This window comes from Lissotriton helveticus, chromosome 6 (genome assembly GCF_964261635.1).
Source record: "Lissotriton helveticus chromosome 6, aLisHel1.1, whole genome shotgun sequence".
NCBI classification, from domain to species: Eukaryota; Metazoa; Chordata; class Amphibia; order Caudata; family Salamandridae; genus Lissotriton; species Lissotriton helveticus.
Genome location: NC_136067.1, coordinates 949,437,487 through 949,463,520, shown reverse-complemented (window position 1 = coordinate 949,463,520; position 26,034 = coordinate 949,437,487). Strand labels below are relative to the sequence as shown.

Genomic DNA, 26,034 nt, shown 5'->3' with positions numbered 1-26,034 from the left:
TGCACGTGTGTATTGCTGACATGCAATGCTCACATTCAATTAGGAGCTCCCTGAGTGATGGTGTGTGTGTTTGTAGGTGTGTGTGCGTACGTGAGTATGCACATGTGCACGGGTGTGTGTGCATGATCATTGTGTGAATGAACGTTCACGAGTGTGTATGAATGTGCGCATGTGAGTGAACGTGCATATGCATGGATCCACAAAGCATGAAAATGTATGTGCCACTCTAGTTCGTTGGTCTGCAAGGATTTTTTCATCATGCCCTCTGAGGCAATCATGGACCAGAAACAATGTTTACTGCATGTGTGAGTAAAAGCAAGTGAATGTCAGAATACATATGTTTGTATCTGTGGCAATGTGTTGAAAGTGGTGCGTGCCTCAGGGGAAAATGAAAGTACATTTTTGGAAGTAGGATAAAGCCTTGAAATGTATAATTTGTCATATATTTCTAGGACTATGGTTGGGATTTGATAAATCCCCAAATGCCAAATCTAGTTCAAATGTAAGTGGAAACCTCCTGAAACATATTTATGAATTTCTATATTCAAGCTGGGCTACTGAGTCAAAACCTATGATATATCTCAGGGGCTGCAATCAGTAGGGCACTGGGCACACTTAATCGGCCCGGTGGTTTTACAGTGTCTTGATGTGAGTGGTCCAAATGCATTTCCTGCTCACTACTTTCAGACAGCATTGACTGTATGGACTGATGCTCAAGGAAGGAATAGTGCACGTTGCCTATGAGGGTTGGAGGGCAGCACTGGTAGGTGAACAAGTGAAACCACTAACACTGTGGGTGTTTTAAATATACAATAGAGTTTCACATGTGGTTCTACTTGGGACCAGATCTATGGACACCGCTTGAGAATAAAAAACTCTGGGCCAGGCACGATAAAATTGTGAGCAGGGAGGGGAATGAACAAGCTTGTGGGAGGCGCCTTGCCCTCAAATCTCCATCTACTGCAACGCAACGTTTTTGGATGACGTGACGGCACTTCATACCTGTAATCCTCCTGAATAAAAAATGCAGGTGAAGGTAGGAGTTAAGAGGGTAATCCCATGAGGTGCAATAGAAATGAACAGAAAAATCAGGTGGCACCAGCAATTGCTGGAGATGTGACAGGTATGCATTGTGCTCTCCGGGTTCGGTGTATTGCAGGATGTCTTTCTATCCCTTTCAAAAGTGCTGTAAACTAAACCAGGACAGAAACAGACACGTAAGGTGGTGATGGCCCAGGAACTGAAAACTCGGGTCAGTGGGTCTATCCCGAGAACACTGAAGGGTTTTTACCTCAGAATTATGACAGAGCCGTTGGCAGAGATCCATCCTGAGAATAAATAAAGAAGTGAGGACTCATAACATAAAAATATCGAAAGCGAGGGTCTGTCCCGGAGATCACGGCAGGGGCTGGTGGTGATGACGAGCTTTCCATTCAGAAGAGAGGGGGCTGAGTTAGTCTGCCCTGGGGACACAATACTGAAGAAGGCGAGGAGTCTGTACATGAACACAGAAAGAGAATCTTTACAAAGTAACACAGCCATTTACAGTTGGTTCCTGAATACAATGCGTGTGAGGTGCCTGAGAATACAGAAGCCAGGACCCTGGCCCGAGAACTCAGACAGCAGTCTGTCCCTAAACAATGAGCTGCCAGTCTCAGAGTACGGGCGAGGAGGCGGAGCGCTCTGTCGAAGTGAATAGCAAACATCTCTAGCTGTCTTAAGAGTATCGATGAGGGAAGTTTCAGGCCTGCAGAGAAAACACGCACATTGGCTGGTCCGATTCTGGGGTTTGGGGGGAAGAAGGGGTAAAGAGGCTGACTCTGAAAAGTTAGGGGGTGAGAAGGCTTTTAAAGATCGCGCCAAGGAAATAGGGGCACGATTACACTGCCAAATCAGAAAGAGAACTCTCTGTGGGGGGCGCATCATATGATCAGTTTCTCTATTGGAGCTAGGGTACTGTCTACGATTTTTGTTTAGGAGATGAGGCTGTTCCGGCTTTAGTACCGATGATTGGTCTGTCCCGGATTTAAGTAAACAAACAAAGTGTCCTTTGTTTCTGTATAGGGAGAGACAGCTGTTCTCAGTGCTTAATTCGGAAAAAAGAAAAGCAAGCATTAGCAAAGCCAAAAAGTGTAGAAGTGTAGTGTCGCCTGCTAGCCTTCAGGCAATTACTGTTCTGATACCTCATCGTCTTTAAACATTAAACATTAAACAAGCGATGATACTGGACGGGTGGGCAGAGGACCACAGCAACGAGACACGCAAAGACGTAAATAAACAAAATGCTGCTTACCTGATAAAGAGAGGACTGAAATCGCGCAAACCACCCCTGCAAAACACACGTCCAAAATGGCCAAAACATCACGGGGGGAAAAAAACATCCGCCCACCGCCGCATGACTATCGCAAAGGGGCGGGATGAGTAAAAATCGCAGGAACGCCCACGAATCTGCTCCGGCAATGACGGACAGATCTCTCTTCCAACGGCTAGCCTCCATTTATGGAGCTAGCCAATGGAAGAGAAGGCGGGACAAAGCCCCATACTGGTAAAAACATAAGATTTCGCCTGCGCGAACGCTGCTGCGCAGCGGATCGTCAGGCCAAACCTAAAAAGCTGTGGGCAAGTAAATACATTGGTGAGGTACGTACTGCCGATAATGGAGTACTTCCAAGACAGGAGACTGTACAAGCAAAAATGCTAGTATTCTATTCCTCACTGTATGCCGCACGCCAATCAGAAGCACACCCTAATCTGATTACCTTCCTTGACTAGATTGAACTGATATGGCTAAGTGATGGCCAGCGTAGATACCTAGATGACCTTTTTTTGGATGAGGAGGTGATTGGTGCTATTCAGGCCACGCCTGGCGACAAAGCCACCGGGCTAAGCAGACTCACATCTGATTTTTACACGGCATTTGCACCACTCCTCATGCCCCACCTCCTCCTCATGTATGAGGAATCACTGGAGCGGGGTGCTCTCCCCCCCTCTGCGAGAGGCACTAATTGTAACTATTCTCAAACCAGAAAAGGGCCCACAGCTATGTGACTCCTATAGACCACTATCGATGATCAACCTTGATAATAAAATTCTTGCCACCCGATTGCTCCCTCTGCTGCCCATGGTGCGGAGGCCTGACCAGTGTGGTTTAGTAAGTGGCAGGGGCACAACCCATAATCGCCGCACCTTCTTTGCGACCATACAAGAAATAGACCCCTCCCTTCTGGCCGCTGCTGTTTTTCTGGATGCTACCAAGGCCTTCGACACCTTTGAATGGCTGTACATCTTCACAATCCTCTCCCGCCTTGGCATTGGCGCCTCTTTTTTTTTTTACTGCTTAGCTATATTCTGCCCCGACGGCAAGATTGCGGATCAATGGCACAGTCTCCCTCCCCCATCTTGGTGGCCCCTGGCACGAGAGCAGGGTGCCCATTCTCTCCTCTCCTTTTTGCTGTGGCCACGGAACCATTGGCCGCCAGACTACGGTAATACCATGCACGACGCAGCCTCGCTTTCACTCCACGGGTGATTCTAGTGTCCATGTACGCTGATGACGTGACCCAAACATCCAGCGGTGAACCTGGACCCATTAATTCATGAAATTATCCGGTTCCGAAGTCTATCGGGCGTTGCCATAAATTGGGGAAAGTGAACTGCTTTTCCACTCGCTCCTGCCACTGAAAAATTCCAGTCAGAATTCCCACTCAAATGGGCGGACTCCCCGGTGAAATACTTGGAAATCTGACTTAGCCGGGACTTTGAAGAATTATAGCATTGCAATTATGGCAGGCTTATGGAATGGCAAGAGATCTGGCTGAACCGCTGGACGATGCTTACATGGTCTCTGGCGGGCTGGCTTGCTATTGCAAAAATAGAGGTACTCCCCAAGTTTCTATAAGTCTTTGTCAACCTCCGACTCCCTCTATCTGCTGAATTTAAGTGGTGATTACGATCGAACCTGATATCTCTCGCATGGGCGGGAAAGCAGCCTCAAGTTGCTTGGGAGACCCCAACGCTTTTGTTCGAACAGGGAGGCCTGGCGGCCCCGACATGGAATTATACTACACTTGTGCACAGGCCCAATGTGGGTTCTACTGGATATATCCGACCCAATTCATGGAGCAGACCGCTCCCGAATATGATCAGGCGGACCGAACACCACTAGATATGGCTCTTAATAGACCGCAGACCCGACCACGCGCTAAGGTAAACACGGTTGCTGCACAGTATGGGCGTGGCAGGAGCTTAGACTTAAGGCGCACCTGGAGATGCTATTTGCCCCCTCTATACCACTCCCTAGACACCCAGCGTTACCCTTCACTGCCAAGACGACGCGTGCCAAAGATTGCAGAAGCTTCGGCTCCACACAATGGGGCAGGCGTTTCCAGACGGCGCCTTTGTCTCCATAGACAGTGCACTCGGAGACGAGAACACGGAGCCGCTGGACAGAATGGCTTATTAACAGCTTAGAGCAGCGTTGCGTACACTCTTCGATTCCTTTCAAATAGCCCCACCAACGTTCTGGGTACTGGAAGAGTTCCTGGTGAACCCATCACCACGCAAACTCATCACTCGACTATATTCTGGTATGCAGCGCATGTCACCGGTGTGTTTGCCCCGGCACAAGGCAAATGGGAGAAGATAATGGGAGTCCCCTTTGAGGAGTTCACATGGTCATACTGCTGTGCGAATGGAAGAGAGATGTCATCCAACTATAGATTGAGGCTAATCCACTTTAAGTTTATTCACAAATTGTATAGGACCCCCGAGTGATTTCATAGAGCTGGCCTGAGTAAGGATGCCCGCTGTGTGCAATGCCGGGCACGTCCTTTCAGCACCTGGCCTGGACCTGCCCGGATGTTGCAAGATACTGGGGGCAAATATTTGATGTGATGGAGGCGATTAAAGAATCTAGGTTTGAACTCTCCCCTTTCATTGCTTTACTTGGATATGTGCGCAGGGTGCTGGCGGACAATAGGAATCTGGCGGCCCTGCTTTTAATGTTGGCAAAGTGGCTGGTTGCGATTTGCTGGGGCCGAAGGCGGAGCCCATGTGTGATTGAGTGGCGCAAGGACGCAGCATTCTGCCACAATCAGCTGTCTGAATTTTGGGAACTAATGCCTTCACAGGCGCACCCTCAAAATATATGGGAACCGCTGAAGAGTTACCTTAGATCTCACTCCCTTGATCAAGCCGAGGCCTCAGCTGCGGACGATTAGGCACTGGGTGGTGACTGTGTGACCCAGCTGTGATGGTGCTGGACATGCTGACGCAACTTTTATTGACGGCCAGAGAGAACCCATCTTTCTAATCCCTCCCTCTCTTCCATCTATTCTTCAGCACACTGAGACTCGTTTGGGGTAGTCGTATGCTGCACCGATATCGGGACATTGAATGTTCAACTGGACTCTTGACAACATTATAATGTACACCATAGGTGAAAATAACCTGATAATTTTATCCTACGTCCCGATGGTTGTGCATGCTAGCAATGTTCTTTGCTATTGATTGTTCCTAATGAAAATCTAATAAAGAAAAATTAAAAAGATAACTCTTGCCGATATAGGCAGCCACTTCAGAGGAATGAGAATATTAGAGATATGTTAATAGTTTCTCAAACCAGTTGCCAACCTAGCTGCTGCATAAAAGGCAATTTTGAGGGGAGCTATAAGCAGTATTGGAACACCTATGTGCAAGGAGGTAACGTATTCTAATCTGCAGAGCTCATGGGATTGGGGTTCCCATTTGAAATCTGGAATAAAATATCTGATTCAATTGTGGAGTCTAAATTGGAATTGTGTCCCTTACACCATTGTGTTAATCTGCTGTTGCAGGTTAAGGTGTTTAAGAACCCAAAAAAATTAAAGCACTCCATAACAAACAAGGTTACAATTGAACGCCAAAGATTTGGTGACACATTTTTTGGTTTAGGGCAGGACGCTTGGGTGAGAAGATCAGAAAGAACGATAGTAGAATAATCTTAAGCTGTTCTTGTTGCATCCAGGATCTTCTAAGGCTTTAGCCGGTGTTGGGCAAATGCTGTCAACAGCTTGGAGAAAGTAGACACTCAACCTGCCCTTGAAGCCCAAAGTCTGAGCCCTGACCCACCTCATTTACCTCATCGGTGAAGGTGGTATGAGGATAGGCTTTGGAGCAGGCTGTGTGAAAAGAGGTAAACACTGAGGTGAGAAGTCCCTGATGCTGCCTAATATCCGCTCTTAGGCTGTCTATCGCAGCCGACACAGCAGTCCAGCGAGCAAATCAGAGCTTCACACAAGAGTCACTCGGGCTTACCACAGATAACTATTACCTTATAAGAATGGCAAAGGGGGGGAGGAACATGCTCTCAGTGATGGAAGATACAGCAAGCTGCTCACATGAATGTGCTTCGGGTAACATGATGTACCTGGGGTGTAGATGGAAGTATATCAGGAGGGAGATGGAGCGGACTTAAGCAGAGGGAATGTGCATAGGCGTTGAGCACAAGTAGAGAGTGGAGTACATTACCTTACTATGTATGAAGAGGAGATGCGGTCCCCATTGAATCTGAGGAGGAGTCATTGACCTGTGCTGTGCATTTCCTTAAGCCCCAGAACTACAGCTTTTCATAGGAGTAATCGTCACATAAACGTGCAAAATGGCTTTATAGGGTGACTTTTAAACTCTCAGGATGCAACTGTTTTATCTCCAAGGAGGGCATATGAGAGGGTCTTTTAAATCCAATACATCGCATTAACAGAAGGAGCCAACTATTTACCATTTAATGCCCGTATTTGGCCTCAAAAAGGCAACGCTGTTCTGTCATGAGGTGTGAGAAGTGCTTAGCATCTAGTTAAACAAACTACATAAGTGTAAATATATCCTAACATATAGTCATGAGAAAGAGATTCTTTTCTGAGAATGTGCGTTTAAGAGAGTGCATTAGTCCAAGGCACTTTAAATAAAACAATGTCATTACATTATCTTAGCTAGTCGAACATGGTTATCATTCAATTTATCTTTGGGTAAAATCAGAGCCGACCATCTCTTTGATCTGAACTGGTTAGCTGAAGGTAACACCAACACAGATATGTTTTCAAGTGCCTAGACAACACAAAAACCTATATGCAAGGTTTCATTGCAAACATCTTAACCAACAAATACATAGGGAAAAATAGTGTAGTATTTATAGACCTATCCCTAGCTAGGTGAAACGACATTAGACAGGAAAACAGCACCAATCCTATTAAGGCCATGGGTTTGCTTTGGTAATGGTGTCACCATGTATGGAACCACTTTCTGTAACATGATTGTGTAAGTTAATTAGGTCCCCACTTTTTTTTTTACCTTGTGATCTGCACAAAAGAATTTACACATGGTTTACAACATCCATAAGAGCTACTAAAGCTAAACAAGAAATACGTTTAAAGCAATAAGAAGCACACCATGCATCTGACAAAGCATGCTATCAAAGTGTACACAACAAGGTTGAAAATCCTAGAACAATCAGGTTTCATCTTGACAGAAAGTAAGACCTGACACAACCACAGCATGAGTAGGCCTCACTGTTTATCCTCCATTTAAAGGCCTCTAAAAAGCACAGGCAGTGTTTTAGAATCCATTTGGTGCAATGTCTTAGAACAAACAAGACTTCACTTTAGTAGCTTTTATAAGTAAAATACTAGGATTACTCAAATTATACATAAGTGGTAACTTTGCACTTCCCTTCATAGATGGTCAGAGTAAAATTACTAACAAGCAGGGGCTACTTTAAGGTCCTGAACCTACAGTCCCTATTACGACACTTTGGACTTAATACACGACTAGAATCTTTCTTATTTCTGTAGTTTTTCTGTTGCAGGGATCGGTTTCCTTCTACCAAGTAGAAGTATAGACAGCAACCTTCTGGTTTCCTGGCTTATCATGCACACCATAAAAAGGAGAGTCACATAGCTACTCTAGGTCCACTTTCCCCTAAAATGCACCGAGACACTATTTTGGGCCATATGTTCAATATATTGTCGCCCCCACCCAAACAAACAGACACGCAAGCTTGGTTTGCAACTATTTCTGTGCTGTCACTGCTTCACAGCTGCACATCTTCTATGCCAAGCAGATGTCATTGTACTGAGTGTATTCTACATGTCATACTAATACAACGCCTTCGCAAAATCCAACAACTGCAGAAGATGGAGCCAGAGAGAAAAAAATATGACTTATGCAATCTCATATTAGAGCCCATTTACAGCTCAATATATAACGAGTCACCATAAAATCTGTGAGAAGCAGTTTTTAACCCATTATTTTTCAAGAATAATCACAAACTGTTGCATTTAGATTTTAAAATCAACTGAACTCAGCAATAGCCTTATTTCTTAATGCTTGTACGAAGGACTTGACATGATTTATATTCGTGCCTTTAACTTTATGGTTCTAGTGTGATAAACTTTAATTACATTTTATTAGTAGTATATTAATATATTTTAAGTATTTTGATTTCTTGTTGTTTTGATAATATATTGTTATATGGACAACCACATCTAATACACTTTATTTACAAAAAAACTAGTTCAGAGAAAAAAATGGAGACCATGTGAAAAGTGAAATTCCTCACAGTATTTTATGGACATGAATGCTTCAATTACTTACCGGTAATTGCATTACTCTGAGTCCTACTCCCTCTCTTCCCTTACTTACAGAATTGAGGCATCCCTGCCTCACCAGACACCCGTACCCACGTGATTTATCACGTGGGGACTATATATAGCCCCCAGCCCCCTCATACCTCCAGTAATACCACACAGATCGAAACCATACCAAAAGGTTGGCCTGGACCATCAGGGAGGGAGGGAGGGAGGGATGTAAGTAAGGGAAGCGAGGGAGTAGGACTCGGAGTAAGGCAATTACCGGTAAGTAATTGAAGCATTACCTCATCGTCCCTCCCTCGCTTCCCTTCCTTACAGAATTGAGATGTACAAAGCCAAACAGGACAACCAAAGAAGGTATGCAAAAAGGTTTATTAAAATACACAGAAGACAAGGGAAAAACCACTACTCAGGAACCATAGTGGAAAGAACCCTGTGTCCAAAGACATCAGCACAGTCAACCTCCTGCCCAATCCTGTAATGAGAGGTAACGGTCAATGGGGAAGCCCAAGTGGCAGCCCGGCAAATCTCAGAAAAGGAAGCCCCTTGGACCTCCGCACAGGAAGCAGCTATGGAGCGAGTGGAACAACCCTGAACCCCCAAAGGAGAAAGGTGACCCCCCTCTTTGTAAGCCAAAGAAATCAGTGAACGAACCCAACGACTCAAGGAAGGAGTAGAAGGACGCAAACCCCGATTCACAGGACCAAAATTAACAAAAAGGGAATCCGAGAGACGGAAAGGAGCGACCCGCTCCAAATAGACTAGGAGAGCCCTCCTAACATCCAAAGAGTGAAGCCGGACCTCAGACTCCGAGGACGGAGAATCAAAAAAGGAAGGAAGAACCAACTCCTGATCTCTGTGGAACTGAGAATCCACCTTAGGACGAAAGGAAAGAATCGGCGGCAACACGATTCTGTCATCAAAAATCCGACAAAAAGGGTGCTTGGAAGAAAGAGCACCCAGTTCACCCAGGCGGCGAGCAGAGGAAATGGCCACCAGAAAGAAGGTCTTGAAGGACAAGAGGCGCAGATCCACCGAAAGCAAAAGCTCAAAGGGAGAAGACATCAAGGCGTCCAAGATCAGAGACAAATCCCAGGTCGGAAAATGCCTCCGAGGGGCAGGAAGAACATTACCCAAACCCTTAAAAAGTCGACTGACCAACCCCTCAGAATCAGAGAGATTGCCCCAAGAGCTCCGAAACGCCTTAATCGCCGCCCATTGCAAACGAAGGGAAGACACCTTCAAGCCCAAGGCAGCACCCTCCTGAAGAAACAGCAACACCTCAAACAAAGAAGAGGTAGTAGGGTCCAAACCCCGGACAAGACACCATCGACTGAAAGAACGCCAAGACTTGTTGGTCGAAGCGCGCCTAGCCGCCTGCAGAGTAGAGGTCAAACCAGCCGGAACCCCTTGACGCAGAAGACCTAAGCGTTCAACCTCCAAGCCGCCAAGCGCATCCGGCCCAGAACATCCTGTTGCAACGCCGGGAAGACCAAAGGGGGAGGAGACAGAGGCAGCAACCACTCCACCTCCGACCTCATCTCCACCAGGAGAGGAAACCAGGAGGCACGAGGCCACGCCGGAGCCACCAGAATCACCGAAGCCCCCAAGGACCGGACCCGTAGAAGGAAGCGGAGAAGAAGGGGGAAAGGAGGAAACGCATACAGAAGCCCGCGTGGCCAAGGGCAGGAGAGAGCATCCACCGCCCAGGCCGACCCCTCCCGACAGCGGGAGACAAACCGGGACACCAAGGCATTTCCCACATCCGCAAAGAGGTCCACCACCGGAACACCCCAACGCATCGTCAGAGCCACAAACAACTCCCGATGAAGGCAGAAATCCACAGAAGACGGAATGGCCCTGCTGAGGGCTTTCGCCCAGGAATTGGACACCCCCCGAATATGGATCGCCGAGAGCGCCAACAGATGAGATTCCGCCCAAACAAACAACCGCCTCGCTACCAGGGCTAGAGAAGAGGACCTCGTCCCCCCTGCCTGTTGACGTAAGCCATGGCAGTGATGTTGTCCGTCCTGATCAGGACCACGGAACCCTGCAGAAACCGGGAGAAGGCCAACAGAGCCAAACGGACCGCCTCCAACTCCCTCCAGTTTGACGACATCCCGCTCTGAGCGGGAGACCAGAAGCCCCTGGACTGATGAACCCCCAGCCAGGCCCCCCATCCCGAGAGGCTGGCATCGGTGGTCACCACAAACGGAGCCGGAGGAGAGAGAGGGACACCCTTCAGCAAATGACCTCAAACCAGCCACCAACCCAGAGACGACCTGATCTGAGGGGAAACCGGGATTGGAGAAGAGAGGGGAAGGCAATGGGGAGACCAATGCACCAGAACATGAGCCATCAGAGTGTGCAAATGGAATCTGGCCCAAGGAACCAGAAAAACAGTGGCTGCCATATCCCCCTGAACCTGAAGCCAACGTGCAGCCACCTGCACCGGACCGGACAGAAGAGATAGGATGTGAGCCTGAATCTTGGCCACCCGAGCCTCGGGCAGAGTGACCACCCCCAAATCGGTCCGAAACCTGGCCCCAATGAAGAGACGATCCTGGGATGGAACAAGGACGACTTGCCCAGATTGACAAGAAAGCTGTGCTCCCTCAAAACGGCCAGCACCATGTCCGTGTGATCGAGAGTCAACTGGAAAGAGGGAGCATGAACCAACCAGTCGTCTAGATATGGATGTAGAAATATCCCCCGACAGTGGACCAGAGCCACCAAAGGGGCCGAGAGCTTGGTGAAGACTCGAGGGGCGGACTTCAGCCCGAATGGCAAAACCGCAAACTGGAAGTGGAAGCTGCCAATCGCAAAACGAAGAAACTGCTGATGAGTCTGAGCCACAGGAACGTGAAGGTAGGCGTCCTGTAAATCGATAGACGTCATGAAGTCCCGGACCTCCACCAACGGGATGATGGACTGCAAAGTCACCATTTTGAAGTGGACGGTCCGAACCCAACCATTCACCCTCTTCAGGTCCAGAACTGGCCGGAATCCCCCTGACACCTTCTGGACCAGAAACAAAATGGAATAACATCCCAGACCTCGCTGAGCCAGCGGGACCGGAACGATCGCCTTCTTCGACAGAAGATCCCGAACCCCCTCCAGCAGAGCCTCCCTCTTGGCGGAGACTTGGGGATAGGAGTAAGGATGGTGCCCCAGCCGGGTGGAACGGCGACAAAGTCTATAAGATAGCCTCTCCTGATAATAGTCAATGCCCAGAGATCCCTTACATCCAGCCGCCAAGCGTCCAGGAAAGACATCAGCCTCCCGCCCACAGGACTTGCGGCCGAAACACAGTCGACGTCAGGACTTCCTCTTGAAGGTATCCGCCGGAAGCTTGGGCCCAGGCAAGGCCGAAGATTTACCGGGTCTGAACCGGCGTTGACGAGCAGAAAAGTTCTTGGAGGACTGGCGGGAAGACTGAAAGGACGCAGAGGAGGAAGGAGCCGGATTCCAAAAACGGCGAGAACCAGAGGCAGACGCCTTGCCCTTGTAAGGCAGAGCATGCTTACGGTCCTTGAAGGCCTTAGTGATCATACTATCCAGCTGGTCACCAAAGAGCATCTTGCCATCAAAGGGGATCTTAAGGAGCGAGGACTTCTCCGAAGAATCAGCCTTCCAGTCATGCATCCACAAGTTCCGACGAGACAATACCAAGGAGCCAGAGGCCATGGCCGCAGACCGAAGCACATCCGAAGAGACGTCAGCCAAGAGCTTAGCCTGTTGCTCCATGTGAACAAGCAAGGCAGAGCAGTCCTTCTCCTCCTGAATAGCCGTGGCCAGTTTGCCAAAGTCAGACACCAAGGACTGTGCCGCATACGCCGAGTAGATGCCAGCACGCAAAGACAAATTCCCAGCGGAAAAGGCCTTCTTCAGTGCAGCATCCGCCTTCTTATCAGTGGCATCCGAAGGTGAACAATCTTCAGGATTGAGAGAAGTGCGACCAATAAGAGTGGCCAACATGGCATCCACCTTCACAGAGTGAGGAAGAGAGATCTCCCCCTCCTCCAGGGAATAAAGCTTCTGCAAAAAGTGAGAAACAGAGGTGCGCTCAAGGTCCCGCCATTCCCCCGAAATCAAGTCTTTGATGCGGCCATGAAAGGGCATAGCGAGCGCAGGAGGCTTAACATATTGGGGAAAAATGTCCTCAGACCCCACGGGAGCAGCAAAAGGAGAAAATCCCAAGTTCACCCTAACGTGCTGGAGAATAGCAGGCACCTCTTCCCTACGCACAAACTTCCCTGAAGACGTAGATGGCATGGCAGAGTCCGAAGAAGAAGAGGAGTCCTCAGAGGGAGAGTCCACCGGACCCCCCGCAGCACGAGAAGACCTGCGCCTTGTCTTAGCACCTCTCGCCTCCAGGGCACGAGACACAGCAGCCTCAATCATGGACTGCACCTCAGAAGCAGACAGGAGGGCAGAAGAATCCACCGGACCCTGGGACCTGGTCCGACGAGCCGGGACAGGCACCTCACCATCATCATCATCATCATCATCAGAGGAAGACAAAACTCTCAAGCGCTTAGAAGTTCGCTTAGCCATATTGCAACCGACAGGGTAGAACAGCCGAGGCAAGCACTTAAATAACGTGTAGCACAGCCCCAGCCGGGAGACAACCAATAGAATTAAAAATCCACGAGGCAACCAATGAAGAAGCCTGTAAAAACAGAATACCAATCATAAAAATTGAAAATCGCATAAAAATCGACCTCAAACGAGGCCCTACTGTAAAGGAGCATCGGAAACAGTCAGCCGAGAAGGCACAGCACATCCGCCAGCCGCCGTCTCCCATTCCGGTCCCCCGAACCGGAACTACAGCCCCAGCCACTGAGGGCCGGTGACTCAGTCACCCGGAACCCGACCGCCCAGCCGCCGAGAAGTGCACCGCAACTCCAGAAACGCGGTGGGGAAGGCTCGCGCACACCAGGCCGGCGTCGCCAGACCCAGCAGGCAACAGCAAGTGAGGGAGAAGCCCTCCAACCCGAAGAAAAGACCGCAGCTCCGCAGAACGGCCAGCGCGTGGGACGCGCGTCTCACAATGGTGAGACAGAAAATAACAGGAGGTATGAGGGGGCTGGGGGCTATATATAGTCCCCACGTGACAAATCACGTGGGTATGGGTGTCTGGTGAGGCAGGGATGCCTCAATTCTGTAAGGAAGGGAAGCGAGGGAGGGACGATGAGGTAATGTTATTTACCGCTTTAGACAAACAATATCGGGGAGACTATGCCTTTCAAGCTCTTACCAGAGCAAGGACTAAGGGCGGTGCCAATACTGATTTCATAATTGTGATTCTCTCTGAATTGCATTTGGGTAAGCGGTATTCCTATGTATGAAACTATTTTGAATTTCATTAGCAATTCATAGTGAGTTGAAAATAGACCTACCGCATGCATATTAATGAGGTACGTTGCAATTTGCGACCCATTAGGAATCGCAGCCATCACAGGTATGGTGGCCTGCTACGGACAGAAGACCACCATGTATATGATTGCTTTTTAATAAAGCAATCTCTTTTGTTTTTTAAATGCAGTCCGTTTTCCTTTCAGTAAAACGAGATGTGTTTATAAAGAACAAAAAAATTATTTTTGGGACCACTGCCTGCTCTAGAAAAAATATTTGTTTTCCAATCTCAAATAGGAAGGGTCCCCTCAAGAACCCCTTCCACTTGTGAACGGGTTACACCACCTTCTTCAAAGAGTCGGTAAAATGTGAATGTTTCGCAACAGTAATTTGGTCACAAAAACATTCATACATCCCATTCATATTTGGAAGAAATGCCCTAAACACACCCCTTCCAAATACTGAATCGCATACACAAATTGTGCTTCGGTAACGTGTTACAAAATGGCAATTTGTGTTTTGTATATATGTAAAACTATTTCTGATCAGGTGTTTCCTACCAAAAATGCTTCATACATGTGTCCATTATTCACGATCACTAGTGAGGTGTGTGTTTGTTTCTAAGGTAATAGGATTGTCTTTTTTAGTGAACTTTGATCACTGCTAATAAGGTTAAACTGAGGAAGTGAAGTATGTAGAGGTGCCCTAAAGGGGGAATGGGAGTACCAAAGTTTGAGACATACCACCTAGTCGCACAGTTACAGTGGATGTCCTGGTGGTTTTCAACAACGGGAAGTGTGGAGCCCTCACATCTTCTGGGCCTAAACCGCCAGTCAATGTTGGAAGCGTTACTTGAGAAGATCCAATTTACAGGTTGCATATGCTTTGGAGCTGCCTTTAAAAGGTGTTTACCTAAGTTCTGTAAAGTGTCCTGACAAATTAACAGGGATTCTTGGACAGGGGATGGTCTAGAGTGGGTAGGCGACAAACAACTCCAGCACGGTGCACATCTTTGAAAAATTGAATAGGATTTCGGGCTTAATCATATTCAATTCCTAACATAACGCAGCGTGATGGGGAGAGGATCAAAGATACAAATGAATCTGAAACATACAGTAAAAACAGTGACGAACCTACACCGAGTGCTGCTTAGACAGACACAGCAGGAGCTACTAGAAGTAGAGCACAGATGGAAGACATACGCCTGTGGAACTTCCATTGCCCGACGCACAGTACATATTGTTTGGGATCAAGGACTACACATTTTCATATTTATTTTGTCCACTGGACAAGTAGGCCCAATCCTCTGTAGCACAAATTATTTCTGGTGTCAGTTTACAGAACAACAGTATGCATCTGTGTAAGAGAAAGGCAAGATTGGAATCAGTTTATGCACGTTGTTCAAACTTACATGTACGATTTGTTAATACTAAAGCACTTACTATTAGCGCAGGCACTCTAATGCGATGCTGTGAGCTCAGCTTGAATATATCCAGTATAAAATGTTGTACTAATTTGTAACAATTTGAGATACCTATGTTTACAAATGTTGTACTAATTTGTAACAATTTGAGATACCTATGTTTACAAAATGCTCCCCAATTATATATACGTGCAAACATAAGCATGAATATGCAAGATTGGTGATTGTTAGCTTTCAAAAATAAAAGTGCACAAGCAAAATTGCAACTTGAAAAAAAATGCTTTACTAAACTATTGTGCAACAAGTCCTGCCCCTTGATAGTGCAGGGTGTTCAAAACTGCCCTTCACCTGGCCTAATTTTACCAGTTCATCACCATTTCCAATGGCCATAGTAAAGAATCTGGGTGTGACATTTGACTGTGGCCTCTATTCTGAACCCCAAGCAAAGGCAGAGGTGCAGTCAATTCACCTTTAACCGCATGCGTGCGGGCGGAATTCCGCTCGTACGCTGAGATTTTTCAAAGCGCATGTTACGTGACGAGCTGGGCTCGTCATCAGCGTGCGAGGAGGCTACGCCATGACGAGCCCAGCTCGTCATCAGCGTGGAAGGGGTGAACTTTAGTCTCTATCTAAGGTGTATCCCTGTTGGAATATGAACAAAGAAATATTATGGTACGGAATTATATGGACATTCACCCGAGTATTTCAACTAATACAGCCACTATGGTAATTTTAGTATGTAAAATTATGGCCATTTTTCATAAAGTCCCAAGTAATGAGACTGGCCAAAATTTATGTTAAGTTATGTTATTTGTATGATGCACAAGTCAAATGGGACGGTATTCTGGCCCTGAAGCGGGAGCTTTATAGGCTGAGCTGGGGGTCGGGCCAGGTGAAGAACCAGGTCTTCAGTTTCTTGTAGAATTCAGGATCCGAGGAGGCTCTTATGTACCGGGGCAGGTCGTTCCAGGCTTTAGGAGCGAGGTGGGAGAAGGCAGGACCACTGGATCTGGTCCTGCATATGCAAGGGGTGTCTGCAAGTAGGAGCCTGGCATTGTTGCTTGTCCCCTCTCATATCCTCCCATTATGTTGCTTGCCCCCTACTGTAACATCAGAAAACAAGCATTGGAAATGCAATAGGTCTCGCATTAGAAAAGTTGGAGCTATTGGTCTTGTAAATGCAAATATTTTATTTATTTGTTGGTTTTTAAAATAGCTAAATTGATAGCTTTGTCATTTACAATGCCAATAGTTATAACTTTCGCGAATGTGACACCTATAGCATTTGGAATGCAACATGTTTTGTATTTACGTGACTTAGATGGCAGCTCTGGTCGTTAGGCCACATCTCTAGAGAGCAGGAGAGTGCAGCAGGGGAGAGAAGCACAGCAATGCAATAGGTCTCGCATTAGGAAAGTTTGAGCTATTGGTATTGTAAAGGACACATTTTTTATTGATGTGCTTGTTTTGAAAATAGTGAAATTAATAGCTTTGTTATTTACAATGCCAATAGTTTTATCTTTCGCAAATGTGACACCTATTGTAACACAATATGTGTTGTAGCACTGAGTGGTGTGAGGGTGAGGGGTGTGAGGGTGAAGGGGGGTGAGGGGGTGTGTGAGGGTGAGTGAGGGGGTGTGAGGGGGTGTGAGGGGGTGTGAGGGGGTGTGAGGGTGAGGGGGTGTGAGGGTGAGGGGGTGTGAGGGTGAGGGGGTGTGAGGGTGAGGGGGTGTGAGGGTGAGGGGGTGTGAGGGGGTGTGAGGGTGAGGGTGTGTGAGGGTGTGTGAGGGGGTGAGGATGAGGGGGTGAGGGTTAGGGGGTGTGAGGGTGACTGAGGGTGTGTGAGGGTGAGGGGATGAGGGTAAGTGTGTGTGAGGGTGAGGGGGGGTGATGGTGAGAGGGTGCGGGGGTGAGGGGGGTGTGAGGGTGAGGGTGTGAGGCTGAGTGAGGGTGAGAGGGGGTGAGGGTGTGAGGGTGAGTGAGGGTGTGTGAGGATGAGGGGGTGAGGATGAGTGAGGGTGTGAGGGTGTGAGGGTGTGAGGGTGGGAGGGTGGGAGGGTGGGAGGGTGGGAGGGTGGGAGGGTGGGAGGGTGGGAGGGTGGGTGAGGGTGTGAGGGTGGGTGAGGGTTTGTGAGGGTGAGGATGTGAAGGTGTGTGATGGTGAGGAAGTGTGAGGGTGACTGAGGGTGTGTGAGGGTGAGGGGGTGAGGGTAAGGGTGTGTGAGGAGGAGTGGGTATGTGAGGGGTGTGAAGGTGTGTGAGGGTGGGTGAGGGGGGTGAGTGAGGGGGGTGAGTGAGGGGGGTGAGTGAGGGGGTGTGAGGGTGAGTGAGGAGGGTGAGGGGGTGAGGGGGTGAGGGTGTGAGGGTGTGTCAGGGTGAGGGGGTGAGGGTAAGGGTGTGTAAGGGTGAGGGGGTGTGAGGGTGAGTGAGGGTGAGAGGGTTGTGAAGGGGGTTGAGGGTGTGAGGGTGAGTGAGTGTGAGGATGAGTGGGTGAGGGGGTGAAATGGCCTTGGTACTGTGTGAAGCAACATCTAGGTCCCTTTGGCTGTATGCCTGTATGAAAAAAAATAACACCTCAAATGGCTGGGCTCCGCGGTTGCAATCGACTGTGCTTACGACACAATTCATTAAGCACTGGCAAAGGCAGTGAAGAAAGTTTGAGCTATTGGCATTGTAAATGACACTTTTTTATGTGTTGGTTTTGAAAACATACATTAATAGCATTGTCATTTACAATGCCAATAGCTTATCCTTTCGCAAATGTGACACCTATTGCATTTGTAGTGCAATATGTGTTGAGAGTGAGTGAGTGGGAGAGTCAGTGAGTGAGTGGGAGAGTCAGTGAGTGAGTGGGAGAGTGGGAGAGTCAGTGAGTGAGTGGGAGAGTCAGTGAGTGAGTGAGTGAGGGAGAGTCAGTGAGTGAGTGAGAGTCAGTGCTCTGTGTGCTTCCATATTGCAGTGACTCAGTCATTTAGTTTGGAAATGCAATTCCTGGTACAGGAAGTGTGATATTAAGTTGAGTGTTGCATTATGGGTTGAATGCTTTATGGCATATGTCTTGATTTTAAATTCTGGGTTCTGTAAACAATAGCCGACAGTAAACACATTTTCATTGTCTTTTTAGGACGTTGTTTAGTTGTAAAGTTTAGATTTCTGGGATTTTTTGTTTAATCGACCATAGATTGTTTTGATTAATTGTGCAGTAGGGACACTTCGATCAGGCTTGATAGTAAGTGTAATATTGTTCTTTAGCACACTTCTCAGTCGGTCTGGTATATGTTTAAGGCATGGCTGCTCCAGCCCTCCCAGCGCAGCTGACTTGTTTAATGCCACAGATGCAACAATTATTAGCAGGGACTCCATATACATTCTTAGTGGCACTGCTGCATTTTTAACAGCCCAGGAGCAGCTCATAGCACAGGAACGGTGGTACAAGTAAGAGCACAATACCAGCTACACAGAATAGTGCTCAGCTTTCCTTTTAACAGCCGGATGCATTCTGGGAGTTGTCGTCCTGTTTCATTTCAACTATAACAGATGTACTAATGCACCCTAAAAGGTAAAGGCAAGCCCAGGGCAAAGCTCTGGAATCGCTGATGATATGGTGTCATCTGGAAAGCATAGTATGGAAGACAACACTTCTTGCAGGAGAACTGATATACATTTAAATGTACAGCAGCAGATACACATGGAAGAAGGAACTGCAATTGATCTCAATATGACTGCAACTTACTGTTGAAGGAGCGAAATAACTCAGAAACATGTCCAGGAATGCATCAAGCATTGGCTGTGCAAACACATATGTTAAAACACATCTAACAACAAAAACTGCATCTGCCATAATGATTTGCGGTATGTAATGCTGACCTGCAGTGTGCCCCCGCACCCCCTACCCTTTTGAAAATTGGACCAATTTGCCCGAAAACAATGACGTGCAAAAGAAAGGCCTGAACTGGGACCCGGAGTGGCAGGGACCCGGAATAGCTGCTGACGTGATGCCATCTAAGAAGGAAAGCAGCTCCCAGGGTTGCCAGGTTGGGCTATTTCCCAGACAGATGGGTGCCTTTTTCCCCCATTTGTGCGAGGAAAAAAAAACAAGCACTGGCGTTGCCAATAGGTTTCGCATTTGGAAAGTTGGAGCTATTGGTTTTGTAAATGACATTTTATATTTATATATCGTTATTGGCATTGTCAATTACAATATATAAATATAAAATGTCATTTACAAAACCAATAGCTCCAACTTTCCAAATGCGAAACCGATTGGCAACGCCAGTGCTTGTTGTGACTTGCAAGTTACACACAGGTCTCAGAAGCAGGCACATTAACCCAATGAGATGTTTACTGAAAGATGGCCCCGGGTTCCTGCGGTGGCTGGCTAATGTCACTCCTACCGCCTTGTCTTGTTGCTGCCCGCAAATCAGCCTGGCAGGATGGCGGGCATACAGCAGTTGTATTCTTTTTACAACAAAGTATGCATAATTCATAGTGACTGAAGAGGGCCTTCTGAGGGTGCGGATGGGAGAGAAGGACAGGGGAGGGAGAGGGGGAAGAGGACTGAGACGGAGCGGAGTATACAGACAAAACGGGAAAGTGGTGACGAGAGAGAGAGAGCGAGGTGTGGGGAGGGGGGGTGTACGACAAAAGGGAAGGAGTGAATGACAGCAAAAAAGGACATGCGGGGGGCTGGGGAAAGGCGAAGCAAGCAGTGTGAGACTGGAGAGAGAGAAGGAAAGCAAGACTGACGAAGTGAGCAGGTAGATAAACAGGAAGAGATGGAAAGACCATACAAGTGTGAGAAAGAGAGAATGGAAACACGGATGAGAGAAATGCAGAAGACTAAGCGGAGTGAAAAAGGAAGGCAATGCGAGAACCAGAGGAGGTGAGCGAGCAGGAAAGAGAGAGCACGATAGAAAGGAAAACAGTGAGGAAGTGAAACTTAGACGTAAAGAGAAAGAGAAATGAAGAGACCTGGAGCAAAAGATAGCGCACCAGAAGAGATCCACAGAGAATGAAATGGGAGGGGGGGGACAGGAAAAGAGGCCGAAGAAAACAAAATGTAAACAAGACGCATGGAGAGCAGCAGCCTTTGATGTGCCGGCCGGTAATTAGGGGAGGAGAAATGCCGGCCTGAGGTGCGCGTGAATGTATAGGGTTTTAAACTCCGCTTTGAAGCTTTTGTGTTTTCTCGGCATTGCGGAGGCGGGTGACAAGACGCATGGAGAGCAGCAGCCTTTGATGTGCCGGCCAGTAATTAGGGGAGGAGAAATGCCGGCCTGAGGTGCGCGTGCTTGTGCGGTCACGTGACCCGCTCACATGCAATGTGAAGAAACTGCAGTGGAAACCGCAGTGGTTTGACTAGTCGATCGAGCCCTTGAATTTTCGCCTATTACATTCGCAAGTGAATGATAATAGGCGAAACCTAAACACCTCGCAAGGGAGAGATGTTTGGACTGGGTTGTGCTCTGTGTACGTGTTGTTTGGTGCCTTATGAATGTCTGATTGTATGGTGCACTCAGTGTGCGCACAGTCTCCTGAGCATAGCCAATTGCTGCTATGCTCATTGTGAGTACCTGCCGTAGGCAGGCTGTAGCCCCCCTCTCCCATCCCACGCTCTGAGACAGTAGCAGGCTAACACGGGCACACACACAGTCATGACAGAAGGAGTTACATTAAGGCGCGATGGCAATCTGTGCGCCTAAATGTTACTACTTGTGTCACTGGGGACAGCATCCTCCGTGGTGTTCGGTCGCGAGGCTGTCATTCTAATTCAGCTGCCAATGATGGCCCCGTTTGTAGAGAATTGCCCAGCGTGTGCACGTGCTCCAGTGAGCAGGGTGAATGGTGCTAAGACGAGAGTCAAGCCTGGCTGCGACTGGGTCTGAAAGAGAAAGTCTCCTCTTCTGCGCTTTCATGTCACACGTCTGGCCTGATGCCCAGCCTGAGATGAAAGATTACTAATAATGACAAAATAAATCTGTTGGTTAATGTACCCAATGCAGACATCTATGTTTTGTCTAATCAAAGGTTTGACTCATTATAACGTAGCATAGAGGGTTAATGTCCCTGCTGCAAAGCACACTTCTTTTGTTGCTTCAAGTTTTTAAGTTACAGTGACTGTAACATTACTCCGGAAAGTTCAGAAATCACCCAGTGCAGTGAAAACAAGATCCCCACAAGGCACGGGAATTCCTCACGGTGCTGTGCGTGTAACCTGACCCACGAGGAGAGGACTGCAACTGCCAGCCTGCACGCCCCTGCAAGCAAAAGGCTGTGGGAGTGACCATTTGGTAACAAGCTACAATAAAACAAGACGGAGGGCATAGCTGTGGGGAGGAGAAATGCGACACGGCCGCAGCAGGGGGCGGAGCGGGAAGAGTGGCGATGAGGGAGAGACACGGCCAAGCGGGCGTGAATAGTGTGAAGCCGCAAGGGCCTTTGAAGTGAAGCTAAGCTTCACTTCAAAGGTGTGGGAGGAGTGCGGCTGAGGCAGAGCGCACGCTCGGGGAATACTGGCACGTTGACGTCATCTGGCGTTTTGGTGGGTAGTTCTTGTAAGGGAAGGCTGCACTGCCACGACATGGTGACAAGCAACTGAACACCTTTGTAAAAAATCGGTACCACTCACTGCATCAGTCAATGCATGACAGACAGTTGAGACAAGCAGAAACGTTCAAAGTCCTCAAGACTAACGAAAGGGAGGCATGTCCACGGCACAATGGGAGCAAAAGAACTGGTCAATCACTGACGCGAGTATAATGAGCACACACAATTGGGCGGGGGAGAAAGCCACGAACTGGCCCTAACAAGCGAGGAATATCCAAGAATAAAGTCTAACTCCTCATGTTCATCTGAACGGCTGACTCATGTTAACATTCTTCTGCAGCCAGCTCCCCCCCCCCCCGTTACGCCGCTGTGCATGGTAACAACTCAAGACAGCATCTGAAGCTATAATTTATACCTTAAAGGTCCGGGTCCCCTTGCGCCTAAACTCCCGCCATACCCACACACACACACAAGTCTCACCCTCTGAGACCCCGACTGATTTAGGACACAAAGATACCTAGATGAAGGTAGATTAAGAAATACACCCCTTTGCAAAGGGCAGTGTAGCACCCATCAGTGAATGGCAAGAAGAATTCAGACCAAGCGTCACATGCCCAACAAGACGGAGGGCATTGCTGTGGGGAGGGGGGAGGAGAAATGCGACACGGCCGCAGCAGGGGGCGGAGCGGGGAGAGTGGCGATGAGGAAGCAGCAGGTGCCTTTGAAGTGAAGCTAAGCTTCACTTCAAAGGTGTGGTAGGAGTGCGGCTGAGGCAGAGCGCACGCTGGGGGCAGCTTGTGGGGCAGAGCGGGAAGAGCTGCTGGGGAACAGATGGCTGGCGATTTGATGCTCTGCACGCACATTTTAGGTCAATGCGCTTGCGCATGGACCTAAAAGCGCACGGGCACAGCATCAAATCGCCAGTTAGTTAAAGTCTGTTTAAGCCCATATAGTCTCGCTCCGCTCAATGCGCATGCCGCATTGAGAGGCGAGACCTAAAAAGGCTACGAGGCAGCCAGCGCTGGCCATGTAATAGTGTTTTTTTAAAACAAAGTTTCAGCCATGTTGCAAAGCAGCTGCACTGCTGTACGACAGGGCTAAAAGATATTGGTGAAGCCAGTATCTTTTGAAGGTGAGAGAGTGTGTGAGAGTGGGTGAGTGTGCGTGTTTGTTTATTGTAAAGCAAAGTTCGTGCCCGAGCAAAGCACCCTTCTATTAATAAGTATCTCTGAGTTAACAGAGGTGATGTGACCTCACTTGTGGGTTATGCCCTAGCCAAAGGAGCTGAAGCTGTGAAGTGACCATTTAGGAATCATTAGTGGGGAAATACACTATTGTTCTACGTAACAAAATAATACAATAATTAGTTTTATGACTCAAACACCAATTTATTTTAGTCTTTCTTTTAATACTTCCTCTAATGTGAATAAAGGCAGCAGTTTTTATCAATGATCCATAAGAAATGAAGTTGTGTGTTCAGCAAGCAAAGGGCAAAAACAGCTACAACTAAATCGGTCCACATTCCTGTGTTTAACTTGGTATATTGCTTATATTGTATGAACACCTAACGAGCAAGCACTCACTAAATACAAAATAGTCGTATAGCACAGGCAAGTTTGGTTATGAACGACACCGTGACGGCAGGCTAACAGGAGAACGTGCGATTATAAATGAGGTGTACTTGAACGTTGATAAACAGACTTTAGCAGCATCTGTACCTTAAAACATCCGACGTGATTGTTGCTGTCTTGGGTCCTTTTACTGTTGCCGCTGCTTTACCAACTCACACACCACATGGCATCTTTACCCGGAAGCGATCCCAACCCTTCTGACCAATGACGCTAGGTCTGAAGAGCAAAACGAGCCCAATTCCCCTTAGAAAAAAACCGAGAGAGCACAAGTAATCTAAACCAAACAAATTCCCTAACAGGTCTTGGAAGGTGTGTGGTAAATACAAAAACGATATGTTACCGTATCACGTTTCCCATCTCACAATTCCTTGTAGCAGTACATAGTACAGGTGTGTAACAGGTCTATGTCATGTAGGGTAGCTTTTGTATCAGATTTCTTTTAGGTACACATTATATCCACCTTTACCTTTTTATTTGATTCTTTCACGTTTATTAATTCTGATCTGATTTTTTTCCTAATTTAATCAAACTCGAGTACTTGAAAGTAAGTTTACAAATACAAATTCTAAAAAAAGTTCCCCAGGCGATTGTAATATGTATAATAAACACATTGTAAGATGGCCGCCATTCTGCCCTGTCTTTTAGTCCTTTTTGTTTCGCTGAGTTTTCGTGTTAGCTGGGTTCAGCGCCAGTGTCAGTGACCATCCCGCATTAAAAGAGGCAAACAAACCTTAGCAACGACCCGTTCTCATACTCTATTTCAGTGCTTACATCTAAAATTATCCATACGTTCACAACAAGGCTGAGTGAGCTTTGCTTGTCGGAACTACGGATAGACGCCGTAGATACAAGCCGAGGTGGCAATAATTCGCTCACAAAATTAGCTGCAAATTAGTTAAGTGCACGGCTGCACAGTAATGCAGGTATCTGCAGAAGTAAGTGCAATGGGAATCTAAAGGCGTGTTACCAGTGAATCTCTCCGGAGTGTATGCTGGCAGGCGGGCAACTAGAGCTACATTTCGGAGGGGGGGGTTCTGGAAAATATTTCGGGGGGCCTAATTCTTCCAACCACGGACAGAGTGGCTGTAAGAAGGGGTGAACACACAACAAAATCCTCATTTACAAGTAAATGGTCTTTAGAAGACCTGTTAAGTACTCGGGGGCGGCTGAAATTAGATGCTCGCCAGCCCGCGAAGCTGTCTGCCCGGGCTGACACACACGAGGCGGGGGGGCTGAAGCCCCGTGAGCCCAATTGTGTTGCACGCCTGCTGGCAGTTGGGGTTCTGGGCGCAAGCAAAATTTACTTAAATTATACATGTCAACAACATACGTCCAATAGACCCGATGTATGCGGGGGATTCCCCGATTTTTAAAGCTAAATTGGCTTTATTTTAGATTTCACCCGCTTAACATTGCATTTCTTTCAATATAACGCTATGGGAAAATGCACTCCTCCGATTTTCTTTTCAAAATGTCCCACTTAACTGTTTGAAAATGTTGGCATGCAATGTAGACAAGGGGCCCGAGTGAGACGGGAGACTCCCGAATTTTGGCGTCATAAATGGCTTTATTTTCGGTTGTTTCCAGGGTAAAATTGCCTCTGATGCACTAAAAAGCCAATGGGGAAAATACATTTCCCCGAATTTGTTCTCCAAGTCACCTACTTATTAATATATAAATATTGACATGTATGATGAATGGTTCAGAGGTGGGGGTGTAACTCTCAGTGGTGCAGCAGGTGCACTGACACCAGTACCTAGAGTCTTCAGGACGTTATTAAATACTAATTATTGTTGTAATTTGATATCTAGCCGGGGGCTAAATTCGCACATGCCAAAAGACCCAATTCAGATGGGAGCGATTTTTGAAGCAAAAAATTGCGTTATTCAGTTGTCTGCGTATAAAATTGTCTCTGTCGCAAGATATGTCAGTGGGAGAAATAGATCCCCATTCTTCTTTCAAAATCTCCCACGTAACGCTATTAAAATGTTGGCAAGTATGCAAGTTTTCATGCTTGGGGAAAGGGTCCATGGCAACCTTGCTATGTCACTGGATCTGAGGGACCCAGGTTTCAAATGAATGTCTGCCAGCCAGCAGAGCTGGGACTTTGAGTTTGTATTAGGGTCAGTATAGCTGGCAGGTGGGTCGATGTCTTGAATGACACAATCGGCCAATAATTCTGGCTTTTTATCCATATAGCCCTGCCTACTATCCCGCATTAGACTAACGCATTTCAGTGTGGTAGTCTGATTCACTGCACTGAAATTGAAAGTCACTCGTTATAGCACCTTCCTCATCTGTCAAAGCGGTAGCTCTGCTAATGCACCATTACTGACCGAATTTAAGCTGGAATGGAAGCGTGCGGTCACGGTGCACGCTGCTGAGTGCTCCCAGGCTGGCTTGGCGGCTGGCTCAGCTGCTCGCAGTTCTAACTGCCGCTACAATGTAACAC

The 26,034-nt window shown here is 47.6% G+C and overlaps 1 protein-coding gene across 1 annotated transcript in view; it reads right to left on the bottom strand.

Moving 5' to 3' along the window:
• HEATR1 (HEAT repeat containing 1) overlaps positions 1–23,791 on the bottom strand; it is a 412,033-nt gene extending 388,242 nt beyond the window's left edge. The window contains exon 1 of the mRNA XM_078648603.1: positions 23,670–23,791. The gene's annotated coding sequence lies outside the window, so the exon portion shown is untranslated. The remainder of the gene's footprint in view (positions 1–23,669) is intronic.
• Between the last annotated feature and the right edge of the window lie 2,243 nt (positions 23,792–26,034).